Here is a 24910-nt window from a genome sequence, read left to right on the forward strand (position 1 = left end):
ATGAAGTGAATTATTTGGATCCTTTTCAGTTAGGATTCAGCCCCCGGTATGGGATAGAAACCGCATTGGTCACGCTTTTGGATGATTTCTGGTGTGGGCGGGATGAGGTTGTGCATCCATCCTTGCCCTACTTGACCTCCTGGCTTTTGATACCATTGACCATGGTATCTTTCTGGATTGGCTCAGAGGATTGGGGTGGACAGCACAGTGTTGTGCTGGTTTGCCTCCTTTCCTCAAGGTTGATTCCAGTCATGGTGATTGGAGAGGAGAGGTCACGCCCTTGGCGCCTACTATGGGCTGCCATAAGGTTTGGTGCTTTCCCCTCTCTTATTTAACATCTACATGAGGCCACTGGGTGACCTCATCCATTGTGTTAGGGTGCGGTATCATCAGGATGCTGATGATTCCCAACTATACATCTCTGCCCCTGGCCAATTAATCGACGCCATGAACATCTTGTTCTGATACCTAGAAGCTGTGAGGGTCTGGATGGGGTACAACAGACTTCAGCTGAACCCTGGCAAGACTGAGTGGCTTTGGATTTGAGGGCCTGCTGGTTCTAGGACTATGCCACCTTTGGTGCTGGATGGGGTGGCACTACCCCAGATAGATGCAGTTGGCAATCTGGGGTTTCTCCTAGACTCATAACTCCTGCTCTTTGAGCAGGTGGCAGTTGTGGCTGGGAGGACCTATGCACAGCTGCATGTTGTATGCCAGTTGCACCCCTTCCTGGATCAGGAGGCTCTGCTCACAGTCACTCACGCCCTGGTCACCTCCAGATTGGACTATTGTAATGTGGTTTACATGGGGCTGCCCTTGAAGAGTATCCGGATTTCAGCTGGTGCAGAATGCGGTGACAAGGGCAGTTATGTGTGGTCCCAGAAGAGCACGTATTACACCTCTGCTCTGCAAGCTGCATTGCCTGCCAGTCTGGTTCTGGGTCCAATTCAAGGTGCCAGTTTTAACCTTTAAAGCCCTTCATGGCATGGGACTGGGTTATCTGAGGGACTGCTTCTCCCCGATTACATCAGCCTGTCTCATTAGATCTGGCAGAGAAGGCATGTTATGGGTGCCATTGGCCAGGGACTTGCATTTGGTGGGTTCCAGGAGGTGGGCCTTCTCTGCCATGGTACCTCTCCTATGGAAGATTCTCCCCACAAAGTTAGGTTAACTCCATCCCTGCTATCATTCTGTAAGTCCCTCAGGACCTGGTTATGTCATCAAACCAGAGATATTCTTTGATGGCTCCACTGTGGTTGATCTTTTTACTCTGTCCATGTGGTTTGTATATTTTAATTATTATTGTGTTTTCATTTTTAATCATTTTTATAATGAATGTTTTTATATATTTATTGTTTTATTGCTTGTTGTATGCCCCTCAGAGTTGCTTTTTGTGAGATGGGTAGCCATATAGATGTGATAGATAGATAGATAGATAGATAGATAGATAGATAGATAGATAGATAGATAGATAGATAGATAAGCAAGCAAGCAAGCAAGCAAGCAAGCAAGCAAGCAAGCAAGCAAGCAAGCAAGCAAGCTCCACTGTATGCTTTAAAGTATTAGTCAATGACTAACCATCTGGACTGGGAGGGGATATTATTGATTTTCATAGATTTAAAAGTATGTATTTCTTGGAGAAAGAAATGCACAGATAATAGGCATGTTGATCACGCTTAATCTAAGGAAGACCTTTATTATATAATTTCTTCCCAGAATATATTTGTCTTAGTGGTATAAATTTTTTAAAAGAAATGTTGATTTATTGATTTTATATTTTACCCTAGACATCCTTAACACTATAATATTTTTACACTGTTGCAACTATTTCAGCTAAAAAGCTTGTAATTTACTAGATCTTTTATCTCACTCGCAATATCTTTGCTTTACATGATTCAGTTATCATTTTGTTTCAGGTATATAGAAAGAATTAAGTTCCTGTGTAACATTTATAAAACCTTTTTATAATTCTGGTGTAGGTTGTACATGTTCAAAATTTCCTTAACCTTTTCCCAAATTATTTAACTTTTTATTATTTTATTATTTAGTCATTTTCTTTTTCAGTGAAGCAATAATACGACATGTACTGTATGTATGACTTAAAGTAAATGAATATCCATTTATAAGAAAGATTGTTTCTGGCAGTATTTAATAATGTTACATGGGCATGATCGGCTTTAGCAACAGTAATACCTATACTGTATTTATGAATTCATTCAACTCAAGATAGAACTACTAATATAACCCCTATGTGGAACACACACATACCCAAGTATATTCTTGTTGGAAAGGATTTAAAAGTTGTGATATATACACTAAGTTGAACTCAGACATATAAGATTACAATATTTTTTTATATACGGGAATTAGATTTACTAGGTGGGTTAGTATTGTGATCTAAAAAGAGATAAAAAACTTCCTTAAAAGCCAGCCATAATTATCTGATCCATAGCCACAGTAAAAAATTGTTCAAAACAACCATGTAATGTATCTGAAAAATACTTAGTAAGGCCACAACAATTAATAAAGTGTGGGGGATAAATAAATAAATTGATGCATATAGCCAATGTTTTCAATACAATGGAGGGGAAGGAAAATAGATAACAAAAAACAGGTTGTTGTCTTTTATTGTAGTGTGAAAGGAGTCAAATACTGTATAAAAACATAATAATGGATACCGTTTATGGTGCTAGATCTAGCAATAACGGTGGACCTGGAGCCCTCCTTAGAAATGTAGAGTTAGAGGTGCCAGGCTGGCCCTCCTGGTAAGGTCATCCACCTGCTTATTGGCTGTTGCAGTCTAGTATCAAGGGTCACATAATAATTTACATTGCCTTTGTCATTCTTTTGTAGCATCTTGTGAGTTTCGGAGATGATTTGCATTCCTCTGGGGAGAAGCCCAGTGATTACTTTACTGCATGCCAATAAGGGGTACTTTGTTGCATCTATCTCCAATTGTTTTGGTTTTTCATTTAGGTGGGCTTCTCCCCCCAACAAAACACTGTACATTTATTAAAACATATATTCTAGATCACTTATTTCTTATGTGCCACAACAGATATTATTAAGCACTTGTTAATTAAAAATACTACACCTTTAGCAAATCTTGAGTTTCTGCTAAAGCGTGCTTGACCAACCCACCGCCTTAGATAAGAAAGTTTATCATACAATTAACCTTATCTAATTATTCTTGTAGATTTCAAACATCTAAAACATTTCTTCCATATTCTTTGGTCATGTCAAATTATTCTCTAATGTGATATTTAAAAAAAAGATAAGAGAGCTTCTTTTGTGGAAGAATATGAGTTTATTATATAAAAAACCACCTTCAGGTTCAAACTCACAACCTTGCCAAACGTTAGGGGGGTCTTTGGCTCATATTAATGCACAAGTTATTGACTTTCTGCTTGATGAACACTGCCTCAAGAGAGCAGTTAATCTTTTGGTCCTGAAATGATTGTAGTTGATGATGCACATAGTAACCATCACCAGATCTGTAATTTGAGGGCATTTATCTTCTTTTTCTCACTTTTCCTTAACATCTAGTTTTAGCATCATTACCCTGGAAAGATTCTCTTTGGAATATTCTGAACTTTGTTATCATAAGAAATATCCTTAACCTTCTAGTTCTTCTCTGTCCTTGCCTTTCTCACTGGGATTAATCTCTTTTTTACTTCTTCAGGACACTGTATATCTCCATCTGTTCTTGAGCTCAAGAAAACAAAGCTATCTGCCATCTTCATTACTTCACTAAACACACTGGTTGTCATTATTTTTGTCTTGTCGTTAGTTCACTAATCCTTATTTTTCAATTATTGCTATGTTTTGCTTTTCCTTTAGCAGTGAAAGAAATAGGTCTTTTTTATTTTTAGCTAATGGAGCTTCATCTGCATTCCTGGTGCTCTGGCTTCAAATCGTTAGTGCAGATGTCCTTTCTTTTTGTCCTGCCATGTATTAGTTGTGTATGTTAAACAGAAATGGAGACAATATGTATCTCAGTCTGACTCCCTTTCACATTCATAGTTATCTATTTTCCAAATTCAGTCCTTACAACAGCTTACAAATTATAAATTTCATTGTAAATGTCTCTCAGTAGAATAATCAGGAGTTCACACATAGCTATTTGAGTAATTTGTCTGACTTTTTCCTACAGAGTCTGCACAAAGGCCTGCTAATAAGATCTTTTCAAAACTCTTTATATCAAATATACCTGATATTTAATCCAAATTCTGTAAGACTACTATATGGGCAATGTATTCTGAACAATGTACATGTATGACCGAAAAATGTATGTAGTAAGAAAGGAAGCGTTGATGCCAAATTAATGTTATGATATATTTATGTGATCTCTCTGTCAATCTAAACAATGTCACAAAATTTGGGACTTCTGGTGGGGACATGGTGGACTGAACAGCTGTGCCCATGGGCTCAGCGGGCAGAACTGACAATGCGGCAGTTTTCTTGGGCTCAGGCAGGTTTTTCCTGAAGCCCAGAAGCATTTTTCTGGAAAAAAGAAAACACCTGGAATCATCCCATATGTTCTCTGGACAGCTGCTTGCAGCCAGAAAATTGCAAACAGCATTCACATTTGGTAAGAGATACCCAGGAGGCTGGGACGTCACCATTTTCCAAGCTACGCTGAAGCCTTAAAGGGACACTAAGACTGGCCACTCCATTTCTAAATCACCCAATTTATATATTTTTTAAGTATGTGTACCCTAAGAGAGGCTTTCTACAGCAAGGAGAAGTAGGCTTTCTTGGTGCTTATCATTATTTTTGGGATTAATTTTTTAAAAAAATTATTTTTAACTTTGCTTTCCCTCCAAGTATTAAGGAGAATTGAGAGTAAATAACAGTCTTCCTGTTATTTTTGTACTAAATTTGAAGATATTAGCATTTTCCTACACATTGAATTGGCTGTTTTGAACATTCAGTTTTCTGCTTCTACTTTCCCTGGGGAATTGTTTGCATATCTCACTTTCACTTTTGTAAACACATTCCAGAATTCTTTCATATCTTCGACTTTAGCTGGTTAAGCTCCTCGGGGGCACCATAATCTACCATGTGAGACATGGAAGATTTTAAACAGACTTTCTCTGACTTCCAACAAGATTTAAAACAGATTCTTTCTGATTCCTACCAAGTTTTTTTGCAAGGCATTCAGGACATTGTGGAAAATATGTGTCTAAAATGTGTCATCTGGTTGGGGATGTCATGAATTTAACAGTGACAGAAATGTCTCTTCTAAGAGTGAGATCAGGATTTCTGTTGAAATGCTGGATGAAGATCGGATAGTCAAGTTGGAGAAATTTAAGGGAGAGGGCGAGTTGCAAGCCACAAGTGAAATGGATTTTCTGGTGGAATGCCATGGAAAAGAAGGGGTTATTATGTATGAGAGGTTTCCTGAAGAGAAGTTGGAGTTTTTGAGGGGGACAGTTGGTTCAATTTTTTAAGAAAAAAGCTCTATGTGCATTATGGGGATATCTATAATGCTCTGGTTTATTTTGAAGTGGAATAAGGGTTAAAGAATATTTATCTGGATTGCTTTTAGGGTTTGGCTGATTTTATTTGTTTTTAATGATTTGGATTAAGATTATTAAGGCATAATAAAAATATTAAATGTCTCTTTGGATGGTTTGGGATTTAATATGATTAAGACTATTAAAATTGTTGTATTATCAAGTACAATGGGAGATAATTTATATGTTTTTTAGTTTGATCTTTATTATAGTAGACAGAAATGTATAGAATAGTAGTAGGAAGGAAATAATTAAATAAATGTTATCTTTGGGAGGGGGAAGTTGATTAGGAGGGGTGTGTGTGTGTGTGTATTCATTCTTTTAATATAAGGGGAGGAAGTAACTGTATTTAGTGGTTTTTACAATGTGCCAGTCGAATGATTCATAGAAATAATGTGATTTTGGTTTAATATAGAGTAAGGGATTGATTATGGAAATTTTTGTACATGCTTGCTGTTAAAAGTTAGAAGTCATCTCTTTTTGTAACTTTGAAAAAAATTTCTCTTGTGTTTCCACACATTTTTTAGTTTGTTCTCTTTTTTATTTGTAGTTTTTGGTTCTTCTGTAGCTCTTATCTTTGCCTGAAACTTAATAAAATTCTTATAAAAAATAAACAATGTCACAAAATTTCAGTGTGACCATGGTGTGTAATTCCAGGCATTAATATTTGGTTTCCAGTTACAGCCCAGCTTAAAATATGTTGTAATATGTCAACAACATGTTGAACATGTTGACTCAGAAGTAGGTTACAATGTAACCTGGTCATTTTTACCAATTATTACATTTTAAAATGTACTGTAGCAATAGAAATAATAAATTTGTTGCCAAAGATTATTTTTTTTAATAATTCATTAATATCGCTTAATGAATTTGACACATAGCAAACACCAGTTGCTAGATTCCTTTGGTTGCATATAAGATGATGTTTGTAAAACAGAACAAAAAGAATTTAGTGCCCCTAGAATATACAGTAGCAGTATAATTGTATAGTTCATTATCTTCTTTAAATGTACAACTTTCCATTAATATGTTAAATAACACACAAACTTATCTTGAGGGTTGAGGGAAATACCAGATTTCTTTAGTTCGGTCTATTTTTTTTATTAACATAAAGGTAATTTATTGTCTGCCCTAAATATTTCTTTTGAAGTATGGTAAATTTCTAAATTTTTAGAAAGTTATTTTTTTTTCCTCCTGCGACATTTTAATATAATTAATATAATAGCATTGCAGGCATTGGGGACTTTACATGTTGACATCAAAATAATCTGTCAACAGTGCATGCTTTAAGTACAAATAACAATATGTTTTATGATGAACTGGAAGATAGATAGATAGATAGATAGATAGATAGATAGATAGATAGATAGATAGATAGATAAAATCTCTCTCTCTCTTTTTTAGTTTGTAACATGGTCCAAATTTTTGCTATGGAAACAGAAATGATGTAACAGTATGCCCTACTAATGTACTGCAACCAAACACTATGAACATAAAAGTTATTTAATAAAATCTAGATTAAAGATTTTAATAAATAAATAAACAAACAAACAATATTAGACTTGGATTACTAACAAAATACCAGTTAACCTTTTAAGTGTAAATGGTATTTGATGCCATATAAAGTATGCAAAAATATTGTAATGATTTGCACTATTGTTGTAGTTTTCAAACATCTAAAACATTCTTTCATATTCTTTGGTCATGTCGAGTTATTACGTAATGTAATATTAAAAAATATATCATTTGCCAGTAAATCCTAAAGTTATTCTCATGTACTACTTAAACTGGAAAACATGTACTTACACTCTACATGGGGCTTCCCTTCTGAACCACCTGGAAACTTCAACTTCTTCTCTAGAATGCAATGGCATGGGTGGCAATGAGCATGCCTCCGTATGCTCATGGAACACCTCTGCCTCATGACCTGCATTGGCTGCCAGTTTGCCTCTGGGTGTGATTCAAGGTGCTGGTCATTATTTATAAAGCCCTACATGGCATATGGCCTGGTTACTTGAGGGCCACTTATCTCCTCTAGTATTTTATTAGACAATTCGATTCAGGTTCCTTTGCTTAAGTAATGCCATCAATCAGGACCCCAGAATCGTGCCTTCTCTGTTGCAGTGTCTGCCTTTTGGAATGAGACTCCCCCTGAAATCTGGATGGTTCCCATTCTACTGGGAGTGGGAGCCATCCAAGAAGACCTTAAAGACCTGGCTTTTTGTCCAGGGTTGAAGAGGGCTAGGGTGATTGAAGCCCGATTGGGGTACTGTAGACATGTTTCTTGTTGTTGCCCAGTTTTTGCCACCTTTTGTTCTTGTTTTACTGTTTTATTCTTATTTTCTGTGTTTTTACTTTGAACCCCCAAAGTTGCTGGGAGTCAGGTGGTGAACAAAACAAACAAACATGAAATGTTTATTTCTAGCATCAGCTAATCTAAGTGTTGCATAAAATTGGAAAGCAGTTTGAAGTCTGTGTTAGCAGGCTGGAGGTAGAAGGATGTCATCCATTCCTGCAGGCAGGTAGTGGTGAGAGCCATACTGTCAATGAAGCAATTCTTCTCTACAAGTCAGAAAGGGAAGTTTTCTTCCAGTCCTTCACATGATATACAGATCTATTTTTGAGAGTTTATGACAAAGTTACTTTTCTATACTTCTAAGTTGTTGCTTTTTGATGGCTGTTTATTAGTTGGGTGGTATGGAGAGTTTGCTTGTAAATAAGGATATAGTGATTTCCAAAATATTTAATGAGTCCTTTTTAAATGTTCAAGTATTTAATATTTAGTGAATATTATTTGATCAAGGACAAGAGCCTGTTAATCATGTCTGCCATATGAAGTACTAATTTGAAGATGGCAAATGTCCTCAAGCCTGGTCTCCTTATATCTCTCCTCATTCTGTTGTACAGAAGTACAACAAATTCTAAGATGGAAAATAGCGGATTAATTTTTCCAATGTTATTACTCTATCAATCAAAAACAACCCAAGTGAATGACTCCTGATAGTTAAAGAATTAAAGCATCTCATTATGTAAGATATTCACTTACACTTAATATCAACCTCAATCTCATCTCTTCATAAATTGGACCATATAATATAGCTGGGATGTAATAAACATACAGGGTTTAACCATACAACAACAACAACAACAAATGAATCTTTATGAAAGGTGAAAGGTCCCCTTTGCAAACACCGAGTCATGTCTGAGCTAATATTAAAGTTTGAGTATGTTTAGAAACATTTAGCATTACTAAATACTCTAAAATACTAACATAAAAATATTCTGAATATTTTTCTCCTTGATTTCTTGTCACTATTCAAAGAAAAGGTGTTATTTGCTAAATATAGCTCATTTTGGAAGTCTGATATAGTAAAATGTTGGTCTTATCATTATTAAAATCTCACAAAAAACTTAGTGCGTATTTTTTGTAGCAAGGGAAGTTCATCCAAGCAGAAGTCCAAATATCATTGACCCAGGTAATCCTACAGCGTCAGAAGAGTATAATTGAATCCAAAGGTTCAAGGCACTGAGCCAAGCCTAATCCCCTGGTTGAAAGCTAAGCTTCCAGCTGGGATACAAAGGCCCACACAATTATCAAAGCACAAGGGAGCTTGCTCATACATTGTTTACAGAAGTTCTTCACAACAACTCAAAACAGCCATTGAATAATAAGATTGACCTTAAAAGTTGTTAATGCTGAGAGTACATAATATTAAACTTTTGCATAATAAAAATAGAAAATTGTGGATTAGAAATCAGACCTGACTTCTTTCCCCAAAATCTGGGTGGGAAAGATTGACCCTGTCTAGGAAATCTATCCACACAAATTTTGGAGTTGGCACTAGCCACAGTCCCAGAGTAGGTTGAGGGGTGGTGGTGTTATCTATTATCATCAGTGATACTCTGCTGGCATAAATATTTTGGTGATGTTTTGCACATCATCAGATGTAAGACCCTGTTTGCATCTGCATCCAAGGGCCCAGCTAAGTTTGTTATCTGTGCACAGGTTCCCCATTTGCACAGCAGCATCCCTGCCAGGACTGCAGGGCCTTATTATTTGGGATGGCAATAGATTTTCCCAAAGTGGTAGTGTTTGGAGACTTCAACCTGCCTTCTCTTGGGCAGTCCAGGAGTGCATGGCAGCCATGACAACCATGAACCTGACCCAGCTTAATGAGGGTCAGAAACATATGAAACTAAGGAGCTCAGAGAGATGAAGCTGTGGAGGAGACACCTAAAATGCCTCTAAAAGAAGACCCATCCTGAGTCTGGTTAGACACTGGTAAAAGCTCATGTTTGACTGTACAGTTCCAATGAAGATAACTGGGGCTTAATGTGGTAGAGTGTTCTTCACTTTGAGCCTGTGAGCCCTGAGGAAGCAGATAGTGTTGTCTGCACTGTCAGCTCTGGCATGTTGTAGTTGGATCCCTGTTCCTCATGGCTGGTTAAGGCCACCATGAAGTAACTGAAGGTTGCAGTTAGGAAGTATTCAAGGGTTCTTTATGTGAAAGGTGTTTAACAGAAACACCTGAAAGAGGCAGCAGCTTGCCCCCACTCAAGAAATCTTTGCTTGATCTGGCTGTCTTAATTTTAGATCTGTTTCCAACTTACCATTTTTAGGTAAGGTTGTGGAGAAAATGGTAGTCTGCAACTCCAAAGAGTTCTAAAGGAAGTAGATTTGGACCCTTGGCAGCCACATTTCAGGCTAGTATACAGGATGGAAATTGCATTGGTCATGCTTGGGTATGACCCATGGAGAGATCAGGTTTGGGAGAGTGGAAACTGTCTCGTTCTTCTTGACCTTTCAGTGGCATTCAGTGCCATCCTTCTGGACTATCTCTGAAGTATTACAGTTGGGGGCACTGCAACAACTTGCAATTGTCGTCCTCCTTCCTGTTGGGGTGGTTCCAGCTAGAGGGGGGAAAAGAGCTTTGGCCAGAGGCCTCTACTACACAGTATGGTCTCAGGGTTCTCTTCTCCCCACTTCTTTTTTTAACTTCTACATGAAACTGCTGGGGCAGGTAGTCTGCCAAAATGGGGTCTGGTATCACCAGTATGCTGATGATACCCAACTATAGAACATGGTCATGCCTGAAGAGGTGATGCAGCAGAGGTGCTGATGCAGCGTCTGGAGGCTATCGGGGGCAGACAAACTAGTTTTTGGTTGTGGGCCTAACAATTCTTGAGAAATATCGTCTTTGACTCTAAATGCAGCCTACTTCCCCCATTTTAATTTGATTGGGCCTTTCATGTATTTTTGTTCTTTTTTATCAATTTTTTTTTAATTTTACCATGAGACTGTTAGCTGTCTAGAGCCTCCTGGGTCTGGACAGCATAGAAACAAATTAATGTGGAGTTCTTGGTGTTCTCTGAGCTTGGTTGTTTGCTTGTGGACGTTTCATTACCCAACTGGGTAACATTGTCAGTGCACTTTTAATACAGGCAGAAGTAATGCTGTAATGCTATATATATACATAAATAAAAGGAAGAAACCCTATAAAGTTAACATTCCATAGAAGGGTCCAAACAGTTTCTATAAGCTAGGGCTATGAATAAAAATTTTGCTACTGCTTTCAAAAACCTGGTTTTTAGTCATTTAATAAGGGCATGATGCATGTGATTTAATTGAAGCTTAGATGCTAACAACATTAAATAAGAATTCAGCTGATAAACATTTTTTACATAAGTGTTGTAGTTAAAACTGGACAGAAGTGTCATATTGATAGTTGGCATTAACAATTCTTAAACAGGAAAATTATGGAGAGAAAGAAGTATGGGATTGATTGTTATGGTATTTGCAGGGTTGAATAAAGTAATATTTTTATGACGTTAGAAATTTGTATTAAAGTCTATTTTCTTTTCATATAGTGATTTTTAATTTTTAAAATAAACGAATGAGGACATGTTATATTTCTGGAAAAATTAATATAAGGATACAAATTCATTTTTGAAACAAATGCTCTTTTTCTATTCATGTACTCATACCATATTACTATTCATCAGCCTAAAATCTTTAAAACTCCAGGAAACAACTGTTTAGCATCAGATGACAGTGAAGGATGTTTGATGTCATTATAAGAAGTAATAATATCCATCTGGGGTTGTGAGACATGAAAGAATAGTCTAAAGCTGTCTTCTCATCTCCCCGTTTCTAAAAAAAAATCCTCCGCTCTTAACACAGTTCAACACACATGTGAGGAAGTTGTGCGTTTAAAAGTATGGCATCCTTAGAAAAACTGGTACAGTGTGAAGAAAAGAGAGAGATAATTTCTGTGGGCTGTAAAATCCTGTTCAATCCTCTTTAATTTTATTGCCCAGAAGAGATCATATCTTTCTGGTACAGCATCTGCAGTAGGTCCTGGGTTCAGTCCTGGTACTTTGTTAAACATTGAGGAAAGTAGAAAGTGTTATAAAAGCAATATTCTACCAAAATCTGTCTTCCAATATTTTGCTCTGAGGAAAAGACTTCTACATATTATTTTATTTTCCAGGTATTTTCAAATTTCTTTCAGATTTTGTTTGATGTTGTTGCTGAGTTCACTTTATTCTGAAACAAATGCTAATGCAGTTGGCTTTTTTTCCCATTCATGATGCATATATTCATAGACAGCCTTCCTCTGGTTAGCCTCTGGGGCCTATATAACCTCTTCCTGGTAATCTGACTTGATAGATGGCAACTTTTTATATTCCTAGGACACTGTAACACATACTGTATTAAAGGATTTGAATTCAGACCAAAAAAAAAAAAAGGACAGAGCTAGTAATTGTAAGCATTTCCTAACCTCCACTATTTATTACTATACTTTATACCTACTACAGGTAGTCCTCACTTAACCACAATTGGGCATTTTGGTTGCTGTGAAGCAGTCATTAAGTGAATCCAACATAATTTTATGACCTTTTTTGCAGCAGTTGTTATGCGAATCAGCATGGGCATTAAGCAAACCACATGGTTGTTAAGTGAATCATGTGGTTCCCCATTGATTTTGCTTGCCAGAAGCCAGCTGGGAAGGTTGAAAATGGCAATCATGTCACCACAGGACACTGTGATGGTCATAAATGTGAACCAGTTACCGAGATCCCAGCTCATGACCACATGACTGCAGGGATGCTGTGAGGGACTCTGCGATGATCATTAAGTATGAGGACCAGTTGTAAGTCAGTTTTCCCAGCACTGTTGTAAGTCTGAACCATCACTAAATGAATGGTTGTTAGGCAAGGACTACCTGTAACTGACATGCCTCCCAATAAAAGACACATCCAGAATAAGTCAAGGTAATAAGATAGATGGCAGGTTGGGCTTCTTCTACTTTCTTTTCTTGTGTAAATGGAATACGAATAGTAAACCACAATTCTCCCAGGCCATCCCAATCCAGGTTGGAGAAGAAAGTGGATTGTGATTGCTACAGATCATTCCACACATGTGGATGTATCTTCAGTAACTGTCTTTATTCTATGCTCCATATTTAGTTTCAGTGCCTTTGAATCCTAGCTGTTCAGGACAGATTTAGTTCTTTTATTTAAAATCTACATGAAAACTTTTCAGATGTGGTAAAACCATACCTGGATCATCACAAATGAGTTTAAGAATAGATTCCTCATATTGAGATTTTAATTTTCCATATGTTTACTGAATATATTTGCTTTGAGAGCCTGTGTTCATATGAATCTGAGGTTGTCTTTTGAGTAGAATTTATTTCAGCTTTAGGATAATACATTTTTCTGCACTCCATTTCTGCATTGTGCTGAAATGTACTGTATTGTATTTAAGTGATTTATGATGTAAGATTTTTTTTCCCCAAAAGTGGATACTACTTTTGTATAATATGTCCAATTTTAGTATATGTTCTGTCAAAACAAGCATAATATGATGCTTACTTTTGATAGCAGCACAGATCACAATCTACTTTTAAACTAAAATACTTAAACTTTTAAGCCACTGCTGCATCTAAAGCTCAACTCAAGAGATTATGCTGCACAAATCCATAAGAATGATTTCATTCTGTGAAAACCTTAGCTGACCCGCTGAAAGATTCTAAGATGAGATCAGTAGTTAATAGTTGGTAAAGTAAATGATGTCTCCTTTCCTAATCATTTCAAAAAACATTGATCAAGCCAGAAGACATTTTTTTCATTTTTGTAATAGGCAAGCATTTCAGAATCTTGGTTCATTTTCCTTCAGCTGGAAGGATGCAGACCATACTTATTCAAACACTGTTATATGTATTGCTCCACAAATAAAGAAGAAACATGAAGTAGCATGTTAGGAACCCCAATGTTTCTTCAGTGTGAAGGCCCAAAGAGTCTTGTTCCCTCTTAGAGTCTTGGAAGGGGTTAGAAAATACTGCCTTACTGTATCTACCTTACTGTTTGGTGGGAAGAAGCATGTTTTTCTCTACTTTGGCAACAACAGTAATGCAAAACAGTAATACAAATTTGAATACATGCTAGTTTGTCAGTTCAAGACTAGCCATAGGTGCCAATCTGACAACTTCTTTCCTAAAGGAATTTCTAGACAAGGCTCACAAACTTCCACTCTTTATTCATTTTAGCAAATGAACAAGTGGCTGTTGTAAGAAAACCAGATAGAAAAAATTTCACCCAGTGCTAGCTTGGCATCTAGAAATTCTGTGGAAGCCTTGCTTTCCGACAAGCTGTTCCATGTAGAATATGAAATTTATTTTCAGCACTTTTAAACTACCAACTCTCTCTTTCTCTCTCCGTCTCTCAATGTTTGAAAAGGAAACTAATTAATGAAGGACATGAGAGGTAAATGAAAACATGTCACCGAATAAAAACAAAGTTCGAAAGCTCTTAATAAATTAAAATTAACAAAAGCAATTTGCAGAGTGTTTTATGTATGTGACACCGACAGGGTTTTATTGGTGTGATATCATAATTTGGCTCTCTTTGACCTGTTCTTCTTGGCAGCACTTCTTCTGAAGACATTATGCAAAGACTATGCCAGCTGACAAAGTGGAATGCTGGGTGGGGGTGGTTTTCCCAAGTGCTGTGTAACAAAAGGAATTTAAGTAGGGCCATAGAAATGTTTCATTTAGTTGGAAACTTGTAGCTCTGTACTTCAGTAGCTGTTTGCATGAACTGGAGAAGAGTGCAAATGAAAAGATGAGAATGAATTAAACTCTGAAAGAGCATACTCTTCTGGTCTTCGTTCACCTTCCTACAATCATCATTTTCACAAACACTTTAAAATATCTTTTTCAGCAGCCCACTTTAAAATGGAGTGGCTTGTAAGCATGTCTGAATTGGCACATTCATAGATTTATATGCTCTATGCTATTTTAAACCCTATCAAAATAATCTGAAGTTGTGTCATGCTAACTATCCACAATAAAATGGATTAGACAAACCAGCTGATCAGATATAGAAATTGCTTCAAGGGCTTTTTCAAGCTTGCCTCTCATTTAGAACAATTTTCACATGAATTAGTGTATTAAACAGAATTCCTATATGATTAAACTAATTTGCACATTACATCAATTCTTAGGAAATTTCCTAGAGAGTACTGAAGCAACCTAGAGGTCTTAATTATAGCTTTTCACAATTGTATCTATGTTACAATTTTGCAAATATTGGATTTTCAGTTCATAAAGCAACATCTAGATATGGTATTGCCACTGAAAAACCATTTAACAGTATATTTCTCAAGAAAGAAAAAAAATATTTTTGTTTAGAAACTGATAATAGTGTTGTGACTTTTATGCACACCTCATATTAATGTTAGTTGCATATCAGTTTCTCTTTCCTTAGTGAATATTATAAAAATCTCCAACTGTTGGGTCAGTATCAGTGCTCAGCTGTTTGGATAGTGCAGCAACTTAAATATGTACTCTGAGAGGTTTTACATGATCTACGGCTTCCCTTCCTGCTTCTCTATTGTATATTCTGTACTAGCTGATCATGAAATTTAACAATTATTAAAAGCCTTAAATTGTTTTCATTCATCATAGCTCAACAGGTCAATCTGTAATTGTGACAGTTTCTCACTTACGATATGTCAACATTATGGATCATTTTCATAACACTAATAAAAAAAGAAAGGGTCACCTCCCCATCTCTTCCTCTATTCTAAATTCTGTAAACTATCATTAAAGTCTTATCTAGAACCAGCTCTATGACTACTCATTTTCAAGAAAATTTTCTCTTCCTCTGTGCCCAACACAAAAAACAAAAACAAAGGAGCATAACTCCTTCCCCAACTGCATAGGCTACAAGGATGATATTAATTATTCTTAAAATCATTAATTAATTAATTACATTTTAACTGAAGTATGTTTTAATATAAATAAAATATTGAATTGAAACAGTCCATTATGAATAAGACTCTTCTTGGAATTGCTTAAGCTTGGAATCTGAACCAAACCTTGAGCCAATGTACACTAGTAATAGACTGAAGGCCCACTTGGAGATGAAATTACACATTAACATTGGGAAAAAAAAAGTGGACCTTGCAAATCTTCAGTAATGGTCAATAAACCATGATGATAAAGGACTTCAGCAAACTCACGTCTTCTGGGCTGCATACAGCCTACATGGTGCATACATATTCTTCTGAAACTTGCCTTAATAATAGATATATGAAAAAACTACCAAACATTTTGAAATGCATGCGAAAACCCATTTCAGACTAGTTGCCAAGAGTCACTGCTGTATAAAGCAAAACAGTAATCAGGGGTGCACTGATATATAATGGTTCTGGAATTGTTATTAAGGCTGGAAGGAATGGGTTTTACTGGTTTTGTGGTGAAGAGCCATACTTATTTCTGAAAACAAGCCAAGGGCAGAATAGGAGATGGACCTCACATTTGATTTAATTTAATATTGGATACGAATATTGTCAGGTGAAAGGTCCCCTGTGCAAGCACCAAGTCATGTCTGATCCTTTGGAGGGATGCCACATTCACAATGTTTTCTTGGCAGACTATATTGGGGTGGTTTGCCATTGCCTTTTCCATTTATCACCGTCCCCAGCAAGCCGGGTACTCACTTTACTGACCTCAGAAGGATGGATGGCTGAGTCGACCTGAGCTGGCTACCCAAGAATCCAGCTTCTGCTGGGATCGAACTCGGGTCATGGGAAGAGTTTTGGTTGCAGTACTGCTGCCTACCACTCTGCGCCACACGAGGCTGTGGATGTTAATATTAATTGTGCATTTTCTAAACTTCCCATTCTTTCAAATGACAAATTACCATGTGAGATGAATCCAAGCCTTGGAGGTTATAGTCCTGAATATGATCCTGGGACTGCAGTTGATAAGTGTGACTATATTACTTCAGTATTTCAGTGCAAAAGACTGAAGAAATAACCAGCCTTACAGTAGACTTCAGCCACTGGCCATGCCTGTCAAATTGTACATTTGAAAAAAAAAAATAATAATTTGCATCTTTTGTTTCTGGTTTTAAAATATGCAAATATAAGTGCTCAAAATATTTACAGTGTCTTTAGCTGTATTCTATTTCTTTATTTCTTTTATTTATTTACTGGATTTATATGGCTGCCCATCTCACATAACATGGCTCTGGGCAGCTCACAATATTAATAATAATAAAAACATATACCAAAAAATATAAAACCCACAGAACCCAAGGAAAAAAAGCCACAATCCAAGCAATGGACTGTGTCTCACACCCAAGGCCCCAGGATCAAGCACAGAGCCACGTCTTCAAGGGCCTTATACAAAGCCAACAAGGATGGGGCCTTTGGTTAATTCCCAGACTCCTCCAAAATTTGTAATCAATTTGTATTTTAAGGAGCAGGAAAGGGAAACTATTAAATACAATGGGAGAAATCATATTAAGTGGCTTTCCTTTAGTCCTGCTGAGTTTTTGTTCTGTCTCCATTTTTTTTTTTACCTTGATGCTCACTACTTGTTGGAATGTGGCTCCTGGCATGCTAATCCCTCAGCCTACAAAAGTATGCATGGTCCTGATTGACAGAGAAGTGTTTGCTGGAGAATTTATAGTATTGTAAAGCTAAAGAGAAAAGTGTGTCATTAAAATTAGAAGTAAACCATTATTAATAAAACATATCAATAGTTTTAGCAAAGGCCAAATGAGGACAAGGTGTTCAACATTGCCTGCACTTCATGAAAAGAAGTGAGAACAACAGCTGCATGCCAGTCTGCTCCTGGTCTTCAGAACTGATGTGCTGAAGAAGCAAAATAGCTAGTTCTCTTCCAAAAAAGTAGGCAGCATTTTTCCCCTCTCCTCTCCTCTCCTCTCCTCTCCTCCTTTCCTCTTCTTTTTATATTCCTATTTTTCAGCTCCAGAAAACACTGATGTGGTTTACATAAGACATTGAATCACAAAAGAAAATTATAACTAAAGAGAATTTGACTTTTAAGAATGGCATGTGTTACCATGTGTCCTCTATGTGTAGTGCACCTAATTTAGGTTAACATGTGACAGAGCTTTATGCTTTCCTAGCTAGAAAAATATCCTGTCAAGTTAGACAGTCTAGAAAGGGAGTCTTTGAGAAAGTTTTGACTCAGACAGTGATAAGAGACAAGAGACAAATGGGAAGGAAGTGGGGAAGAATAGTGACATTTGGTGCTGAACCATATGTGCGTGGTTTGAAAGACATGACTGAGTTTTTGGTGCTCTGTTATTCTGACATTTAGAATGAGGCAATTTTCCATTTCCATTAATGTACTGCCAAATAGAGGGGGAATCTGAGACTAAAGAAAGCTGTTCTACAAACTTTTCCTAAGCATAATCAGCATACTTATTAAGCAGAAGAGCAATATTCCTGCAATTTTAGAACTGGTCATTATACCATATATTTTTACAAATGAGTAAAGCAGTAAAGATACAGTATAGTTTTACAGTACTTCTCTGCAACATGTTTATATCATGTTTATTCATGTTTGATAGTGTTCTGATAGGTGCAGCTATCATTTTGCAAATTAGGTAAAATGTCATGGATTGTGGAAGCCTAGAGAAAAAACTGCCACAGTTAACATTAATGTTCATAAATGTGTGTGTAAGGTAGTATGCACTAACAAGACATTTAAATTCAGGCTCTAGTTTGGTGATTCGGAATAGCGTCTGACTTCTTGGACTGACTTAAAGACCAGTAGACTTGTCTTGGCTGTGAACCAGAAGTTCTCCTTGGAAAACCTGCAGTTTTGTGCCTGTTACTGTCTATCATGATAGACAGTAACAGGTTTAGAATGTTTGATTTAAAAAAATGATCACATGAAATTATGTGATAGAGATATCAAACATGAAATTATAATTAGTTGTTCTCAAGAACCTTGTAAAATTGGGTTTTATCAAAGAAAAGAAAATCACCAAACTATGTGTGTTAGCAAAATTAAATTAAATCTACAAGCTTTATTGTGATTTTATGAGGATGAATCCTTCTAGAGTTCAAACAAATAGGTTTATTTTTGCATGTAGCCATGTGTGTGAACATTTTTAATATTGCATATGTGTGCTTGCCTGCAAACATTCTTTAAAGTTAAATTTAAAATAGCTTTATCTTCTCCTTTTCCCATTTTGTGCAGGCAAGTCAGATGAACATGAATTTTACTGAAAAAAATCGCAAGAAGCAAGAAGCAATTCATATGACAGTAAACTTTTCTCTAGATAAAGCTGAAGCTTTTTTTTTTTTTTGCTAAATTCATGTGAGTTCATGATTTGGGGCACTAGCACTAGGTACTGTTATTACATTTACTGTAGATACTTATATATAATATCTTCCACCTTCCATAAAATCACAGGGCTATGTGTGATGGGCCCCAATTTGATCAGAAATCTCTTCCTTTTCAGCTTGTTCTGATAGATTTTTCACCCCTAAAATTCCAATATTGTACCATTTTAGGTTACACAAAAAGAAAACCCTTCAATACAAAGCAGGTATGTATCAGAGAAAACATGGCATTATTGCCAGGACATTCTCATGAAGAATTCTTCTTCTCTTACTCTCCCACTTTGGAATTATGACCTTTTACCCAGGTTTAATGCTAATGTTGCCTGTATGGGTAAAACTTCCATTGCAGGCATATCAAACAAGCATAAACAATAGGTATCCGGTTGAAAGGTTGCTTGGTTTACAAAATCTCATCAGTTGTTCACTTTGAATGGAAGAGAAAGGGGATAACATGCTTTAAAGGGAAAATTTTACTGAACTTGCCCTTGGACAACAGAATGACTAAGGAGCCCCTCTAAATAAATCACATTGAGCAGATACAGTACAAAACTAGCGATCTTTTGGCTAGCAAGGGAGAAAAGAAAAGCTCATTTTGAGCCTTTCTCTCTGACAATGGCTGAAGACTCTAAAGGCAAAGCTGCTGCAGCTGGGCAGCTAGTTCTGACCCCATTTGTCCTTCTTCTAGCCTTTGCTTATCCCACAAGGTATTAGAACTACCTATGGCCAGCTAGTCCAGCCACAAAATGAGCAGAGGCTGTTGAGTCCTGCACAGAGCTGGGATCCAAAGGAACCCTCCAGTATGTGGCCCTTAGACCTTAGAAAACAATCTTCCTGGGACCTACTGAGTTGGGTTACACAACTTGGAAGACTCACTTGGCTTCTTCTAATCACCTGGGTCTAGATCAGACAATGAATGGTACAGTAGCACCTATCCTCTGAACTAGTTTGTGTTCTCTGGTCTGTGGGAACCATACATTCAGGAAGCCAAGGAGCAGCACAATGAGCTGACCTATCAGTCAGAAACCACTGGTGATCAGCTATTAAAATGGATCACCTTGCTTCCTTTTCCTCCTTCCATAAATTTCTGGAAGTCCTCATTTTCCCTTTTCCTCCCCACTACCTTTCTGCCATATTCATTAATTCCTGACTCTCAAAGCTAACCCTCTTCTACTTATGCAAATCTCTCTCTCTCTAAGAAAAGGGGTTCCACATATATTGAACTTGCTTTCTTCCTCAAAAACTGCAGCTTTCATGTTGTCCATTTATTAATCTCTCAGGATTGTTCACTGCTATTTCCTTAGTATAACCTAAATATTTTTCCCCATTGAATACTATTTTCCTAATGCTTTTTAATTTATCTTTAACTGCCATTTCCTACTCCCATGCTTTCATTGTGGTGTTCTCTAATAAAATTCAATCCTTTTCTGAAGTGTTTGTAGATACCATTTTTTGAGGTCTATTTTCTTTGACATGCCTATTTTTAAATACTCATTAATTAAAAGATCTCACTTGTGTACCGTCCCTTCTGGATGGTCTTTGCATAAGCATGATTTAAAGATGAGCCATTTCTAGTGTATGCATTGGTGTGAATTTTTTCTTAGTATCTGCATGTGAAGTAACATTTCAGTCAGATTCCAAGAACACAGAAATAATTAATTCCTAAGTCATCATCAAAAACCTTCACCATCATAGAAATTGCATATATCTTTAGGACAGGTCATACTGTAGTAATTATATCATTTTCATAGAATTTAGCAGCTAGATGAGGGTGAAAAATCATGGTTCTAGGGCCATATGTGGATATAAAAAGTCTACACACCCCTGTTAAAATGCCAGGTTTTTGAGAAGTAAAAAAATCAGACCAAGATAAATCACTTCAGACTTTTTTCCACCTTTAATATAACATACAAGCTGTACAATTCAATTGAAAAACAACCTGAAATCTTTTAGGGCAAAAAAATAAAAATAAAAAACTAGAATAACATGGTTGCGTAAGTGTGCACACCCTTACACTAATACTTTGTTGAAGCACCTTTTGATTTTATGGCAGCATTCAGTCTTTCGGGGTAGGAGTCTCTCAGCGTGGCACATCTTGCCTTGGGAATCTTTGCCCACTCTTCCATACAGAAGAAGCCCTGAGGAAAGCTTTTTATGGCCCTTAAACTGACTGAAGTTGCCCACCCCCAAGCTGGGTAGATTAAAATTTCAGGCAAATAATGTAACTCCTGTACACATACATACTGTATGTATACAGTGTATACATACAGTATATTCTTTTTAGGATGGTTCTTGTGGATCAAACTATCACACAGTTCTGTCTTTCAAAAGCCAAGATTTCCATTTGTTTGTCCTTTGTTTTTGCATTTCACCAATTTTGTAAGCATAACCACAAAGAAGTAGACTTTTCTAGATAAAAAGGGTTTGAATGAAAAGAGGCAAAAGACATTTTGGGGGCCTTTCCCTAACCAACTTCAGAATTAATGAATGGCTTAGGTAAGCCAGTTATAGTGTAATCGAAGGACTATAAGCCTTGACGACTTTAAAATATAAAAGTAGTGTACCCACAGAGCAAGTGGGTCTTGAATAGGAAGCACAATAACTAAATATTGTTGGATATTTAATCTGAACATTCTATAGTTCAGGTCATATCTTTGCCCTATTAAATCAATAACTGAAGAGAACTTACCTGGATTTACATATCTAAGAAAGCTTATGATACAAAATCAGCTTTCTAAAAACCAAGCTTTTAAAATCTGACAACAGCTGATCTCTCTTGTCTCAAGGACAAGATGCTAATCTTTGCATGCATGCTTTCTCAATATTTATTTATTTATTAATCAAATTTAGCCACCGCCCATCTCCCCCAAAAGAGGGACTCTGGGAGGTTTACAATAAAATCAAGCACGAAATATAAACATTAAAATCTCATAAAAACAGTTGTTATAAAATACAGTAAATAAATAGAATCCAAGAAAGGTATAAAATCCAGGCTGGTTGGAGGGACTCTAGGGTGCGAGCCCTAAAATATATAGTGTACATACATACATACATACATACACAGTATATGTATGTATGTATGTACATATACACCCACACACACACATGTGTGTGTATGTGTATGTGTGTCTGAAGCTAAAATATAACCATAGCCCACTTAGAAGAATACTTTCACAATTAAAAACCATTCAGATACTTCAAGGAGAATTAAGGGATAAAACGTTATGTACTGAAGATCTTATATGAGTTAGTCCTATGAATAATTTCATTACATATACAATAGGTAAATTAGGATAAAATTCAAAATCTTTCTGATATTTTCATGAAAAAAGGACTCAGGCAACAAGACTAGGAGAACCTCTTTTAAGAGTTTGGAGATGGGTTGTATTATCAAGTATAATTGTAGACAATTTATAGTATATGTTTTTTAGTTTGATCTTTATTATAGTAGACAGGAATGTGTAAAATAGTAGTAGGAAGGAAATCATTAAATAAATGTTATCCTTGGAGTAGTCGATACATATATATATATATATATATATTTGATTAGGATATATATACTGTATATATTCCTTTTTTTTCTCTTTTAATATAAGGGGATGGAGCAAATATATTTAGTGATTTTTATAATGTGCCAATGGAATGTAGAAATAATGTGATGTTGGTTTAATAGAGAGTAAGGGATTGATTATGGAAAATTGTTGTATATCTTTGCTGTTAAAAGTTGGAAGTTACCTCTTTTTTGTAACTCTAAAAAAATTTTTCTCTTGTGTTTTCACACTTTTTCAGTTTTTTTCTTTTTTCTTTTTCTTTGTAGTTTTTCTTTGTTGTTGTTTGTAGCTTTTATCTTTGTTTGAAACTTAATAAAATTCTTATATACATAAAAAAAAGAGTTTGGAGATGGATTACCCCACAGAGTAACTGACAGATGAATGAAGTGATGTGACTCTGTATGAGCTAACTTCTCTCTCCTGGTGTCTGCCCTATGGAACAGCCTCCCCACTGAGATCTGGAAGTTCTGACCTTCTTGGCCTTTTGGAGAGCTGTGAAGACCCACTTTTTCCCCAGGTATCAGGGCCAGGATCTTAGTGGAGCCCAATATATGTGTACTTGTGTTGGTAGTTAGTTATGCGGTGCCCTGGTTATTATATTAAAATTAGTTTCAATGTTATTTTTTCTTTTGTTTGTTGGGAAGTTTTTATGTTGTTTTGCTATTTTATATTGGTTGTTATCCATCCAGAATTATTTAATTTACATGTATTTGTTCTAAATAAATAAATAAGTTCATCAATTTCCATTTCTTTTTTCAATGTAATGCAAAGTGATTTGGGATTTAGTCAAACTGTAGTGCAGTGTTATGCATATCTACCTTAGACTGTGCTGAATTCAGTAGAATTTGTCATGAGACAGCAGTGTTCACAAGATGCAAGCAGCATTGAACCATAAGCTCTGCCCCTTTTGTTTATGCATGTAAGTCACAAGATACATACCGAAGGGATAGGGTTTGCATCACAGTGCCATATTATAATGCTGCTTTAACGAGACTGGTCCTCCTTTCCCCCCTGGGTATGCTGCTGCCAAGACATATGTATATAGGATTTATAATTACTGTATGAAGAGAATCTCATGCAGATAAGAAGTAATCGACAAAGCTGACCTAGGAGAGTGATTAAGGAAGACTCTGAAATGTTTCTTATGAAGGACAAAATAGGACAAATGAACCTTAAAGGCAATGGTGAAAAATGAGATGTTTGGGGAAATATGCTGACAAAAATTTAAAAACATCTTCTCTAGATTTCCAGCATGCTGATGGGAATTTTGACTCAAGGGCTGTTTCTTACGTTGTTTTTCCTTGCATATAGGTGGCTTCTGACTTTCCTAGCAGGAATAGAAAATTTGGCCAAGGGAATATAATTAGTGTGCACAAATTCAGCCTGAGCATTAGCCACCATATTACTCTTCACAGGTTTTCACAAAACAATATCAAGAATTTGAGTCATCATTTGGTTAAATATGATATAAATGATACTAGACGTTAGAGCTATGCTCACATCAGAAATGCTTCCAAAGAAATACTTTAGATCTTGTGCTTGTGGAACATTCCTCTGCTATTTGTTCTGGTCTGATTTTGCCAAGTTTTCATGGAAGCCTGAAGAATAGATGTCACTGCTTTAAAGAAGCCATTTCTTAAACTTAATGCAAATATGCAAGTGACGGCATCTTTATCAAGCTTGTAATGAAGTATGGAAAAAGTCAGCTTTAAAAGTCAGCTTTAAGAGTAGCAAAGAGGTGTGCTGCTTGTGCAAGCCCTTAAGCATTTCTTATGAAACATTTGGGAAGGTGCAGAGCTCTAGTAGTCACCCACTGTAGCTGAAACTACTTCCAGATAGAAGAAAAGATATATTGCCTTGCATGTTATACCAGACATAAAATGATTAATAAGTATAGAATTATAATTGGACAGAGAGCACATATTCTGCATGCAAATGGTTGCAAATGTGATCCTGGCATCTTCTTGCTGAATCCTGGAGGACTACTGCCAATATATTTAAACCAATGATGAGCAACTGCCTGACAACTGGATCCACTTTTTAAAAATCAACTAATCTGGACTACAAAGAGTAAGACTGAGATGTAATAATATCATTAGGGGGATAAGGATAGGATTTTCAATTTCACTTCCTTCTTTCTGTATTAAGCCTGTCAGAAGCTTAACATG

The sequence above is a fragment of the Candoia aspera genome, chromosome 8 (genome assembly GCF_035149785.1).
Source record: "Candoia aspera isolate rCanAsp1 chromosome 8, rCanAsp1.hap2, whole genome shotgun sequence".
NCBI classification, from domain to species: Eukaryota; Metazoa; Chordata; class Lepidosauria; order Squamata; family Boidae; genus Candoia; species Candoia aspera.